The sequence below is a fragment of the Bubalus kerabau genome, chromosome 4, assembly GCF_029407905.1.
Source record: "Bubalus kerabau isolate K-KA32 ecotype Philippines breed swamp buffalo chromosome 4, PCC_UOA_SB_1v2, whole genome shotgun sequence".
In the NCBI taxonomy this organism is placed as follows: Eukaryota; Metazoa; Chordata; class Mammalia; order Artiodactyla; family Bovidae; genus Bubalus; species Bubalus kerabau.
Window position 1 is genome coordinate 74717945 of NC_073627.1, and position 14477 is coordinate 74732421.

A 14477-nucleotide genomic window follows, 5' to 3' on the forward strand; every position below is an offset into this window, starting at 1 on the left:
CATGGGATTTCCCTGATGGGAATACTGGAGTGGCTTGCCATTTCCTTCTCTGGGGATCTTCCCAGCCCAGAGATCAAACCCAGGTCTCCTGCACTGACAGGCAGATTCTTTGCCACTGAAACACCAGGGAAGCACATTTATGAATATTACTTAGCCTGTAAAAGGAAGACAATTCTGACACAAGCTACAACATGGATAAACCTTGAGGACATTATGCTGAGTGAAGTCAGTTACAGAAGGACAAACACTGTATGATTCCATTTATATTCTTGCTACAATGTCCCGGTAAACTTATACTGCAGGCCCTTTTTAAAGTCTTATTTTTAAAACACAAGTAACACATCCACATGATTCAAAATCCTAATGTACAAGAGCATAAAAAGTAAAAGCCTCCCCTTCTTTCCTATAATCCCTGTTCCATGCTTCCTGCATGGCCTCCAGCCACCCAGTTCTTCTCCATGGAGGCTATTAATGTCGCTCCTTTCTAACCTCTGTCTACATTGCCATACTTTTAAGAGGCTATCCAAGAGCTAACTTCCAAATACTCTTTTTGTTGAGTCAAAGTGTGCGTGGTTTTGTTTTTTAATAGTTGATGCTGCCAACTGTTCTTCAAAAAGATTATACTGATGTAATTAGTAAATATATATTCAGTGGTTAGTAACACTAATTCAGTTCAGTTCAGTTCACTTCAGTTGCTCAGTTGTGTCCGACTCACCTGCAGTGATTTTGGATCCCCCCAAAAATAAAGTCTGACACTGTTTCCACTGGTTCCCCATCTATTTCCCATGAAGTGATGGAACCAGATGCCATGATCTTAGTTTTCTGTATTAGGACTTAGTAAATACTAGCAGCAGCAAATACATTTACATTCCTACCAGCAAAAAAAGAATATTTATTTCCCTATATACTCACCAACACTAGCTATTGTCAAACCTATAAATGTTTGCCAATCTGATAGGTGATTAGGAATCCCTTGTCACTTTGATCTACAGTTCTTAAATTATGAGTGAAGGTGAGCAGCTTTTCATATGCTTATTTCTATTTGAATTTTTTTTTTTTCTGGGAACTGTGTATTCAGGTCCTTTGTCCATTTTTCTATTAGGTGGTTATACTTTTCTTATTGATCTGTAAGTTTTTCTGGCATGAAATCTACAAATATTTTTCCTTCTAATACCTTTATAATTAAAACCACATAATTCAAAATTTAAAATTCCTATTCAAGGATGTCCCTTTGGTCTCCCCGGTCAGACTGTAAATTATTTAAAAACTGGGACCTAGAATCTACTCTAGTCCTAAATTGCATGGCAAACTCTGGTTGATCAGCTGCGACCTTCATTCTGGGCACAGGGCATGGACTGAGATCCTCTGGGGAAGAATTTGTGTCTTCTGTTGTTACCGAAGGAGATGAGATTTGACTTCCTGGGTCAGCCCCTCCATCGATCCAGGGTATCTTTCGATCTGACAGCAGCAACAAGAAGCATGTTGAAGAGAATCCAATTACCCTCTTTGACACCCGCTTCAAAAGGTTAGGAATTTATACTGTGTATCACCCTTTGCGATCTCTCTTGCATCCATTCATCTAAACCAGTCCTGAACCTCAGCATATAGTCCCGCTACAGCCACTACTGGTAATGAGTTCTTTTCTTTATAATGCAATATATCAACTTCTGGGTCACGAGGGCAGCATAATATGTAAGCACATATAATTCCCCCCACTTCACTCCAAATACCTATAAATAATAAATTTTAAGTAAGTTTAAAATATTAACAAAATATTCCTTTTGTTAGTTCCAAAACTGTCAAGCTTTTCTTTGACCTTTTTTTATTGTAAATTATTACATACAGAAAAAGACAAAAACATACAAAAGTACAGTTTAATGAACAACATTAACCCTACAGCTATGTAATCACACCAGGTCAAGGAAGGGGGTCCCCAAACCCCCACATGTCTCTTCCCCACGACAAGAAGGTAAATACCATATTGACTTTTGAAATAATCATTTTCTTGTATTTTTTAAAATGTTCTATTACCTACAGATATACCCCTAAATGCTAAACTGTAGTTTGAGCTTGCTTTGAATTTTATGTAAATGAACTGTCTATATTTTTTGTGCCTTCTTTCTTCCCCTCAACATTAAGTTTTTAGGATTCATCCATGTTTGCTGAGAATAGTTCTAAGTCATTCATTCTCTTTCTTGATCTGTTTCTATCATAGGACTATATCACAATTAAATTACAAATTCTACTGATGGACATTTGGGTTGTTTCCAGGTTGGAGTTATTACAAATAATGCTTTTATTCTTATAAATGTATCCTGGGCCTTGTGTATACAATTTTCTCTAGGGGTATAGACAGGAATGAAATTACTGAGTCACAGGCATACATATTTTCAACTATTAGATAGTACTGCCAAACATCTTCCCAAAGTAGTTACACTGGAAATTCTCTGGCGGAGACTCAGCTTTCACTCCAAGTGTGTGGGTTCAATCCCTGGTCAGAGAACTAAGGTCCTTGCAAGCTATGAGACATAAAAGCTTGAGGCCAAAAAAGAAAATAAATAAAAGTAAAGACAAAAATGGTTATACTAATTTGCATCTCCCATGAATAGCACCTGAGAGTTTCCATTACTCTATAGCTTCCTTGACACCTGGTATTTTCAGAGGGTTTTTTTGGTTTGTTTTGTAATTTTTAGCAGCTTTACTGGGTATAATTCACATACCACACAATTCACCTTTTCAAACTGTAAAATTTGATGGTTTTTAGTATATTCACAGAGCTGTGCTTATATCATCACAATTTTTGAACATTTTTATATACATAAGTCATCACAATATACACTTTAAATAAATAGTAATACCTCAATAAAGCTTAAAAAAGAATTAATATTTTTAAAATTTTAGGATGTTTTAATTGCCACAAAACCCCAAACCTCTTAGACATCACTGCTCATCCCCACAACTCCCTAGACAACATGGTTGCCTACTTTCTTTCCCTATAGGTTTTCCTGTTTATTTCATTTCATGTAAGTAGAATCATATGGGCCTTTGGGACTGGCATCTTTCACTAAGCATTGCTGCTCAAGCTTCACCCACACCATAGCATGAATTAGTGTTTCATTTCTTATACCAAATAATCTTCCACTGTATGACTATTAATATTTATCCGTTTATCAGTGATGAGCATCAGGGTTTTTCCTCTTTTTGGCTATTATGAAAATGCTACTATGAACATTCATTTACAAGTTTTTGTGTGGACATGTTTCAATCTCTTGTGTATATACATTCCCAGGAGTAGAGGCCCTGATCGTATGGCAATTCTATGGTTACCCTGTTAAGGACCTGCCAGACACTTTTCCAAAGCAGCTGCACCATTTTACATTCTCACCAGCAGCCTATGATGGTTCCAATTTCTCCATATCTTCTTCTTCTTGTTGCTATCTTTCTTTTTTATAATAGCCATTCCAGTGGGTGTGACTTGATATTTCCTTCTGTTTTGATTTGCATCTCCATCATAGCCAATGATGTCGCACACCTTTTCATGTGTTTATTGGTCATTTGTTTATCTTCTCTGAAGTAATGTCTATTCAGATCCATTGCCCATTTAAAAATTGGATTGCCTTTTTATTACTTTATGTATATATAGTAGTAGTTTAGTCACTAAGTCGTGTCCAGCTCTTGCGAGCCTGCCAGGCTCCTCCATCCATGGGATTCTCCAGGCAAGAATACTGGAGTGGGTTGCCACTTTCTTCTCCAAATATATATATGGGTATATATATATATATATATATCTCCTATATATATATATATATCCCCATATATATATACCCAATATATCCTTTTATATATATATCCCTTACCAGATATATGACTTGCAAAAATTTTCTCCCATACTATGGGTTTTCACTTTCTTCATGGTGTTTTTTTAAGCACAAAAGTTTAACATTTTGATGTTCAGTTTAGCTATATTTTATTTTATTGCTTGTGTTTTGGGTATCATATTTAAGAAACCATCACATAATCCAAGGCCATGCAGATTTACATCTATGTTTTCTTTTAAGAATTTAAGTTTAGCTCTTACAATTAGCTTTTATCTATTTTGATTTAATTTTTGTATATTGTGTGAGATGTGAGTCCAATTTTATTCCATGTAGGTGGTTATTTACATGTCTATTTACATTGAATTATTTTGGCACTCTTGTCACAAATCAATTAACTGTATGTAATGAACGCTTACTTCTGGGTTCTCAATCCTATTCCATTGATCTGTACGCGTCTGTCTTTATACCGGTATCACACTGTCTTGATTACTGTCACTTTGCAGTAAGTTTTGTTTTGTTGCAAGTTTTGAATCAGGAAATGTGAGTCCAACTCGGTCCTTCTTTATCTAGATCATTTTGGCTGGCATGGGTCCTTGCATTTCCATATGAATTTTAGAATCAGCTTGCTGACTTCTGTAATTCAACTGGGATTTTGATAGTGATTATGTTGAAAGTGTATATCGATTTGGAGAGAATTGCCATCTTAACAATAGTAAGTCTTTTCATTCATGAGCATAGAATGTCTCCATTTATTTAGGCCTTTAATTTCTTTCAATAATGTTTTGTAATTTTCAGTATACATATCTTACATGGCCTTTGTTAATTTATTCTTACATATCTATGTTTTTGGTGCTATTGAAAATGGAAAAGTTTTCTTAATTTCAATTTTGGCTTGCTCATTGCTACTATATATTAATAGAAATACAAATGGTCATTGTATATTGACTTTGTATCTTGCAACCATGTAGAACTCACTTATTAGTTCTAAAAGATTTTTAGTGGATTCCCTAGGATTTTCTATATACAAAATCATATCACATACAAGTACTTTTATTTCTTCCTTACCAGTATGTATGCATTTTATTTCATTTGCTTCCATTATTGCCCTGTCTAGAAACTCTAGCACAATGATGTATAGAATAGTGAAAGTGAATGTCCTTGCCTTGTTTCTGATTTTAGTAGGAAAGCTTTCATGTTAAGTATGATGTTAGCTGTAGGTTTTTCATAGATTCCCCTTATCAGATTGAGGAATTTTCCTTGTATTCCTGGTTTGTTGAGTGCTTTTATCATGATGAGGAGCTGAGTTTTGTGAAATGTTTTTCTGCATGCATTCAGATGACCATATTATTGTCCTATATTCTACTGATGCAGCATATTACATTAATTAATTTTTGAATGTTAAACCAAACTTCCTCTTCTGGGAAAAATCCCATTGTATATCTTTTCCCAGTGTATAATCTTTTCACTTATTATTAAGTTCTAGTTCCCAGTCTTTTCTTGAGGATTTTTATGTCTATGTTCATGACATTGATTGGTCTGTGGTTTTCTTTTCTTGTGATGTCTTTTTCTGGGTTTGCTACCAAGATAATTGTTTATGCATGCTCAGTGGCTCAGTTGTGTCTGACTCTTTATGACCCCATAGACTGTAGCCCACCAGGCTCCTCTGTCCATGGAATTTTCCAGGCAAGAATACTGGAGCGGGTTGCCATTTCCTTCTTCCGCAGATCTTCCCAATCCAGGGATTGGAACCCACATCTCCTGCACTGGCAGGTGGATTCTTTACCACTGCACCACCTGGGAAGCCCCATCAGGATAATACTAGCCCCATAAAATAAAGTGTTCCTTCCTTTTCAAGGTTATTGGTTTCTTGCAATTTTTTGTAAGAGTTTGGAAAGAATTAGTATTAATTTTTCTTTAAGTGTTTTATAGTTGTTGGACATTTTTATTTCTTCCAACACATGAAGGTATATTGGTATTTTACAGTGGTTTAAATTTGCATTTCCTTGATTACTAAGAAAGTTGAACAATTTTTCATCTGTTCATTGGACTTCTGGATTTCCTTTATTCAAGTGTTTTCATCATTTGGGGAAAGCTGACTTTTTATTGATTTATGGAGGTTCTTTTTATGTGCCAGACACCTGTCCTTTATGAATAATATGTGCTGAAACAAACATCAGTTTTCTTTTCTGTGGCTTTTAAAATTTTTTATAAAATCTTAATAAATAGGAATTCCTAATGTTTTATATAGTGAAAAACTTGGTCTTTTCCTGACTATAAGGTCAGGAAATTTGTGTCTCATGTAAAAGTATTTAAAATATTCCAAGATCATTTAATACCCTCCTGTAACATCTCCTAACTAATTTTTCTTTCATTTTACCCACCTAGAAATGTTTTATTGTAAATAACATTAAATAGGAATCCAACTTAATATTTTTCCCAAATGGACACCTATTCATCCTAACACTATTTCCTGAAAAAAAATTATTTCTCCACCACTAGAATAAACCAACTTTGTGACAATATATTATCCAATATATTATCCTTTTTATATATTGCTGGATCCTATTTGCTAATATTTTGCCTAGAATTTTTGTATATATGTGAAATTGTTGTTGTTATTGTTGTTCAGTCACTCAGTCATGTCTGACTCTTTGTGACCCCATGGACTGCAGCATGCCAGCTTCCCTGTCCATCAGCATCTCCCAGAGCTTACTCAAAGTCATGTCCATTGAGTTGGTGATGTCATCCAACCATCTCATCCTCTGTTGTCCGCTTCTCCTCCCACCTTCAATCTTTCCCAGCATCAAGGTCTTTTCAAATGAGTCAGTTCTTTGCATCAGGTGGCCAAAGTATTGGAGCTTCAGCTTCAGCATCAGTCCTTCCAATGAACACCCAGGACTGATCTCCTTTAGGATGGACTGGTTGGATCTCCTTGCAGTCCAAGGGACTCTCAAGAGTCTTCTCCAACACCACAGTTCAAAAGCATCAATTCTTCAACACTCAGCTTTCTTTATAGTCCAGCTCTCATATCTATATTTGACTAATGGAAAAACCATAGCTTTTACAGACCTTTGTCAGCAAAGTAATGCCTCTGCTTTTCAATATGCTCTCTAGGTTTGTCATAGCTTTTCTTCTAAGGAGCAAGCATCTTTTAATTTCATGGTTGTAGGCACCATCTGCAGTGATTCTGGAGCCCGAGAAAATAAAGTGTCATTGTTTCTATTGTTTCCCCACCTATTTGCAATGAAGTGATGGGACCAGATGCCATGATCTTTGTTTTTTTGAATGTTGAGTTTTTAGCCAGCTTTTTCACTTTCCTCTTTCACCTTCATCAAGAGGCTCTTTAGTTCCTCTTCACTTTCTGCCATAAGGGTAGTGTCATCTGCATATCTGAGGTTATTGATATTTCCAAATTTGCTGGCATATTGAGTACAGCACTTTCACAGCATCATCTTTTAGGATTTGAAATAGCTCAACTGAAATTTCATCACCTCCACTAGCTTTGTTCGCAGTGATGCCTCCTAAGGCCCACTTGACTTTGCATTCCAGGATGTCTGGCTCTAAGTGAGTGACACCATCATGGTTATCTGGGTCATGAAGATCTTTTTTGTACAGTTCTTCTGCATACTCTTGCCACCTCTTCTTAATATCTTCTGCTTCTGTGAGGTTGGCTATATTTTTTTGCCTACTATCCATGTCAGAATTTGTTATCAAGGTTATAACAGCTTCAGAAATGAGTTAGAATAAGCCTCTTTGTCTACTTTCTAAAAAGTTTATGTAAGATTAGAATTATTTGTTCCTTGAATAATTGGGTTGAACTTTCGGTGAAACCATCTGGGCCTGGAATTTTGTTTGCAGGAAGATTTTTCATTACTAAATCAATGTTTCCAATGATTTTAAGAATTTGGGGGTTTTCTTTTAATTCCAGAGTTAATTTTCATTTTAAACAACCATATTGAGGTATAATTTATATACTATCAAACTTGAGCATTTTAAGTGCAGAGTTCAACAACTTTTAGAATATAATTTCTTGTGTATCCATAACCAGAATCTTGTTCTAGAACCAATATTCAGTTTTGGTAAATCTTTTCTCCAGGAATTTGTCCATTTTATCTCATTTTTGGCATAACATTATTCATAATATCTTGCTATTCAGTTGCTCAGTTGTGTCTGACTCTTTGCAACCCCATGAAATGCAGCACGCTAGGCTTCCCTGTCCTTCAGCATCTCCTGGAGTTTGCTCAAACTCCTGTCAGTTGAGTTGCTGATGCCATCTAACAGTCTCATCTCTGTCATACCTTCTCCTCCTGCCTTCAATCTTTCCCAGCGTCAAGGTCTTTTCCAGTGAGTTGGCTCTTCACATCAAGTGACCAAGAATTGGAGCTTCAGCATCAGTCCTTCCAGTGAATATTCAGGATTGATTTCCTTTATATCATTCATTTTAACTATATCTAATTTATGTTCCCTTTGCACTCATGCCTGTTTGTAACATTTTTCTTTTTTTCCTCAATCAGTCTCACCAAAGGTCTGTCAAACTTATTAATCTTTTTGGAAGAACTATTTCTGACTGTATCAAAACTCCCTATTTTCTAGTCCACTGATTTCTGCTTTTATCATAACTATTCCTTCTTTTTACTTTTGATAATTTATTTTATTTTTAATTAGTTAAGAAATATACTTAACTCATTTTTTTCAGTCTTTATCCTTTTAGAATATACCTTTTAAGAGCTATAAATTTCCCACTGAGTACTATTTTTGCTACAAGTTTTAAAATGTAATGTTTTTATTATTGTTCAATTCAAAATATTTTAAAATTTCCATTATCATTTCCTTTTGCATTCATTATTATTTAGATGTACATTTCTTAATTTCCAAATTCATGGAGACATTTTGTCACATTTTTATTACTGATTTCTAGCATAATCCTATTTTGTTAAAAAAAAAAATTGTGTGATTTTGCTACTTCAAAATTATTTACTTGCAGCCCAGAACATAGTGAAATATTTTAAACATAAAATGTGCACTCAGAAAATGTTATTCTGGGACTTCCCTGGTGGTCCAGTGGATGGGAATCCGCTGGCAGATGCAGGGGACACAGGTTCGATCCCTAGCCCAGGAAGATTCCATATGCCATGGGCCACCTAAGCCTGTGAACCACCACTATTGAGCCCAAGTTCTAGGGCTTGGGGTCCACAACCAGAGAAGCCGCCACAGTGAGAAGCCTGTGTATAGCAACTGGAGAGTAGCCCCCACTCACCACAGCTAGAGAAAGCCCAAGCACAGAAACAAAGACCCAGAACAGCCAAAAATAAAATAAATAAAAGATATTTTTTAATTTAAAAAAAGAGAGAAAAAATGTTATTATGCAGTTACTGGGCTCAGTGTGACTCCTGCGCCTTCTTCTATCAATTATTGAGAGTTAAGGGTCTTTAATCTTCCAGCATGATTGTAGATTGGTTATTTCTCCTACGATTCTGTCAAATTATCTTTAATTAAATTTGGCAAACGGTTGTTAGGTAAATGCAGATTTGGAGATCAAAAAGTCTTTCTGATGAATCGATCTTTTATCATTTTGACATGACTCTTGCTTTTTGCCTTAAAGTCCTTAGGTGTTTTTATTTTACAAACAGTGAAGTTTATTCTTTTGGGTACAGTTCTAAGAGTTACTGGGAAATGCATAGAGTTCCATGACCATCACCGCAATCGAGATACAGGACAATCCCATTCCCCCAAGGCCTTTTGTTCTTTCCTATGTAGATGGCCCTGATCATCACCACTTTGTTTCCTATCGCTATAGTTCTCCCTTCTGCAGAATTATCACTACAGTTCTCCCTTCTGCAGAATAGCATATAAAGAGAACCATTAAGCACACAGCCTTTTGACTCTGGCTTCTTTCACACCGCTCTAGTTCAAGATTCATCTATGTTGTGGCAAGTACATACCAGTAATTTGTTCTTTGTGTTGCTAAGCGGTATTCCGCTGTCTGGTAGCAAGATCTGCTCATCCGTTCACCAGCTGAAGCACACTCAAGTTCACTCGAGGTTTCTGGTGGTTCAGAACAAAGCTGCTATAAACATTTACATACAGGTTTCCCAGAGAAATTTTATTTCCCTCCTTTGGAGTTACTGGGTATGTGATAAATGTATGTTTAACTTCATAAGAAACTGGCAGACTGTTACCAACGTGGCTGGACCATTTTGCCTTCCCACCAGCGATGGGTGAGAGTTCCCATCACTCAGCATCGTTACCAGCTGTTGATATTACTGGGTTTTTCTTTGCTTTGTTTTGTCAACATTTTATTTTATGTTACAGTTGAATAATAATATTGTGATAGTTTTGGGTGTACATCAGAGTGATTTAGTTATACCTGTATCTCTTCTTTTTCAGATTCTTTTAGGTTGTTACATAATATTGAGCAGAGCTCCCTGTGCTATACAGTAGGTCCTTGCTGGTTATCCACTTTAAATACAGCCACGTGTATTTTGTTTTAACCATTCTATTACGTATATAGCAGTATCTTATTGAACTTTTAATATGCCTTTCCCCAATGATCAATGTTGAACAACTTTGCACGAGCTTATTTGCATCTATATATCTTTGTTGACAATATCTGTTCAAATCTTTGGCTTATTTTAAAAAGTGGTTATTTTTTATTGTTGTTGAATTTTGAGAGTTCTATTTACAATCCCTTTGCCATCCAATGTGATTTACAAATATTTTCTCCCAGCAGGTGGCTTATCTTTTCTTTCTCTTAACAACATCTTTCACAGATAAACAGTTTTTAATTTATCTAAACCCATTTACAATTTTTATAAGGATAATGTTTTTGGTGCCATGTCCAAAAAGTTTAACTCAAGGTCACAAAAGTTTTCTCTGTTTCCTTTGAGAAGTTTAATAATTAAGGCTTTATATTAAAGTCTATGATGTATTTTAAGGCAATTTTTTGTATAAAATCTGAGGTATGGGTCAACAGTTTTGGGGGGGGGAGTTGGTGATTTGTTTGTCTGGGAGAGGGTTGCATATGACTGTCCAACTGTTCCTGTATTACTTGTTGAAAAGATTCTTCTTTCTCCCTTGAACTGCTTTCATAACCTTGTTAAAAACATCAATCAACCATATCTGTGGGAATCTAATTTACATACACATAGATATACAGTCTATTGCTTCAACAGTACCTCACTGTCCTGTAATTTTAAAGTCAGGGAATGTGTATCTTCCAACATGTTTCTTTCCAAAATTATTTTGACTACTTTATTTCCTATGTTTTTTGCTATGTAAATTTTAGATTCAGCTTGTCTGTCTACAAAATCTCCAGCTAAGCCTTTGTTTGGGATGGTACTGAATCTATAGATCAAACTAGAGAAAATGGGTACCTTCATGAACTAAGTCTTCCTGTTGACAAGCAGAGCATATATAACCACTTATTTAGGTTTTCTTTTATTTCTTCCTTAAAGTTTATCTTGTCTAGTAGAAATAAAACCATACCAACCTTCTTTTTGGTTAATATTTGCATGGTGTATCTCTTCCCACCTGTGGTACCTCATAGCTCACTCCATCCTAAGCCTCAGAACCTATGAATATGTGGACGGGTGGTCAGGACTCCATACATTCACTACTGAGGGCAGTTTGCTGCTGCTGCTGCTGAGTCGCTTCAGTCGTGTCCGACTCTGTGCGACCCCATAGATGGCAGCCCACCAGGCTCCCCCCCCCCCCGGGATTCTCCAGGCAAGAACACTGGAGTGGGTTGCCATTTCCTTCTCCAATGCATGAAAGTGAAAAGTGAAAGTGAAGTCACTCAGTTGTGTCCAACCCTCAGTGACCCCATGGGCTGCAGCCTTCCAGGCTCCTCCGTCCATGGTATTTTTCCAGGCAAGAGTACTGGAGTGGGGTGCCATTGCCTTCTCCGACTGAGGGCAGTAGTGAACTCCAAAATCACTGCAGATGGTGACTGCAGCCATGAAATTAAGACACTTGCTCCTTGGAAGAAGAGCTATGACCAACTTAGCATATTAAAAAGCACAGACATTTACTTTGCCAACAAATGTCCACCTAGTCAAAGCTATGGTTTTTCCAATAATCATGTATGGATGTGAGAGTTGGACTATAAAGAAAGCTGAGCACCAGAGAATTGATGTTTTTGAACTGTGGAGTTGGAGAAGACTCTTGAGAGTCCCTTGAACCACAAGGAGATGAAACCAATAAATCCTAAGGGAAATCAGTCCTGAATATCATTGGAAGGACTGATGCTGAAGCTGAAGCTCCAATACTTTGGCCAAAGCAAAGAGCTGACTCATTGGAAAAGACCCTGATGCTGGGAAAGATTGAAGGCGGGAGGAGAAGGGGACAACAGAGGATGAGATGGTTGGATGACATCACCAACTCAATGGACATGACTTTGAGTAAGCTCCAGGAGATGCTGAAAGACAGGGAAGCTGGTGTGCTGCAGTCCATGGGGTCACAAAGAGTCGGACATGACTGAATGACTGAACTGAACTGAACTGAGGGCAGTAGGTTTAAATATAATAAGCCAGTATAGTTGATCACGTGTGCCTGACAGTTCCCATAGCCTGTGCCTTTGTGGCCCTCATCCTGTTGTTTTCTCTGCTTCTCAATCACAGTTTTGATCTTCTTTGCATGCATTACCTCTGTGTGCTCTAACTGTCCTAGAGGAAATATTTATAGGAAGCATTTGAAGCCTCAGATAAATCTTCTTATTCCCAGAGGGGATTTGCATTTGTATTTGCTCCTGCCTGTTGCAGAGTCCAGAGAATGAACCACCAGTCCGGGCACTGTCTGACGTTTCCTATACCACCCAGAAGGTAGAAGCCTGGAGAACAGATGCATTGTTGGGCCAGTCCATCCTTACCCTAAAGATATGGCCTTCCCTGGAAAGCTTCCTTCTTAAAAGACCAGAAATTTCTGGTGTTGCATCTAGAAATCCCTAACTTTAAATAAGGATAAGACAAAGATGTTTTCATTCTTTTCTTTTTAATAATATTCACTGCAGTACCAATAAACTTGTTGTCCCTTTAAGTCCAAGCAACATGTTTAACCGGTTTCCTTGAGAAACCATTTATAAAACAAAACAGCATACAATTTAAGAGATATTTTATAAGTGTCTGCCATGAACCAGAGGCTGTGGTGCTGGGAATATAATGGTGAGAAACACAGAAACCAGCGCTGCAATGACTATTTAATTTCTTTCCTGGATGTAATTGGTGGCTTAAAGATTATTTTGTTATTTTGACTTATAACTTTAAGGATAAGATAAATCACAGTGTTTTCACTATTTCCCATTGCTACTACACCTAAAGAGCAGAAGTTTGTTGAGGGAGAAAACATGAAACAGACTGGATAATTCAGTTCTGCAGTTGTTTTTATGGAAGGCCTCCAATAGCAAATGCATGCAAAGTAATGGTCACTGAGTTCTTAACTACTACGTCCCCAGTACTCTGCATGTGTTTCTTACCATAGACCTATGAGATGGGCATTAGCATCCCATTTCTACCTAAAGAAAATGAGGTACAAAGGCATATTCTTTTCTGAAGGCACACAGTATGACAGGCAACTTCTGAAATAAATCCCAAAGAACACTGTCTCCTGGCTTCCCCACCACACTGGGTTATAACCCATGCCTTTGGGACTGGGCTAAAACTAGTGACTCAATTTAGTGAAAATAATATAGTAAAAGTATTGCAATATCACTACTGAGATTAGGTTAAAAAAGATTCACTTACCACCCCTCTCCCTCTTCCTGTCTCTCTTTATCCCTCCCTTCCTCCCTGGCTCTTCTCACGGTTCCCTTCTGATGAAGGAAGTTGCCAAGTTGGGGCTCCCTGTGGAGACATCCACAGGAAGAAGCGGAGGCCTTCCGTCCTTCAGCCCATGAGGAACTGAGGTCTGCCTGTGACCACACACCTGAGCAGAAAGCAGATCGATCCTTCCCCAGCTGAGTCAGCAGGTGAGACGGCAGCCCCATCCGATACCTGACATCCAGCTCAGTCACGGCCAGATCCTGACCCACGGAGACTGGGAGAGGGCACATGTTGTTTTGAGCCACCAAGTTTGGGGTAATATGCTTCAAAATAGAGAACAAATACTCGCCACTAAAAACGAGGCAATCAGATATTTGAAGGTCCACCTGAGACCACTATAGTCCACAGGGTCACCAAGAGTCAGACAGGACTGAAGGACTTTCACCTTCACTTCCATTGAGACTGCTTCCTGGGCATCTTTATACATGAACAACTAAATCCTCAGAGGAAGTGCCCCTGAATAGCAATTTCAAGAAGGCCCAGGCAATATAAATCATACAAAAGTCTAGCTAAACTTGTTCTTAAAGCTCCTTTATCCAACTTCCTCATTTTACCTCTGGGAAACTGAGGAACTGAGACTTTCTCAGAGCCCCCATGACATTTGGAAGGGCCAAGAACTCAGCTCAGTTTGCTTCTCCATCCAAGTGTCTGTCTACACAACTTCATCCTCACCTCTCTTGCTATTTAAGGCCACAATGATGCCTTCCTGGGTTTTGTGCACTCATATGTTTTATATAAATAGCTTGTACATGTTTTGTTGTTGCTGTTGCTGCTCAACTATGTCCAGCTCTTTGTGATCCCATGGACTGCAGCACACCAGGCTTCCTGGTCCTTCCCCATCTCC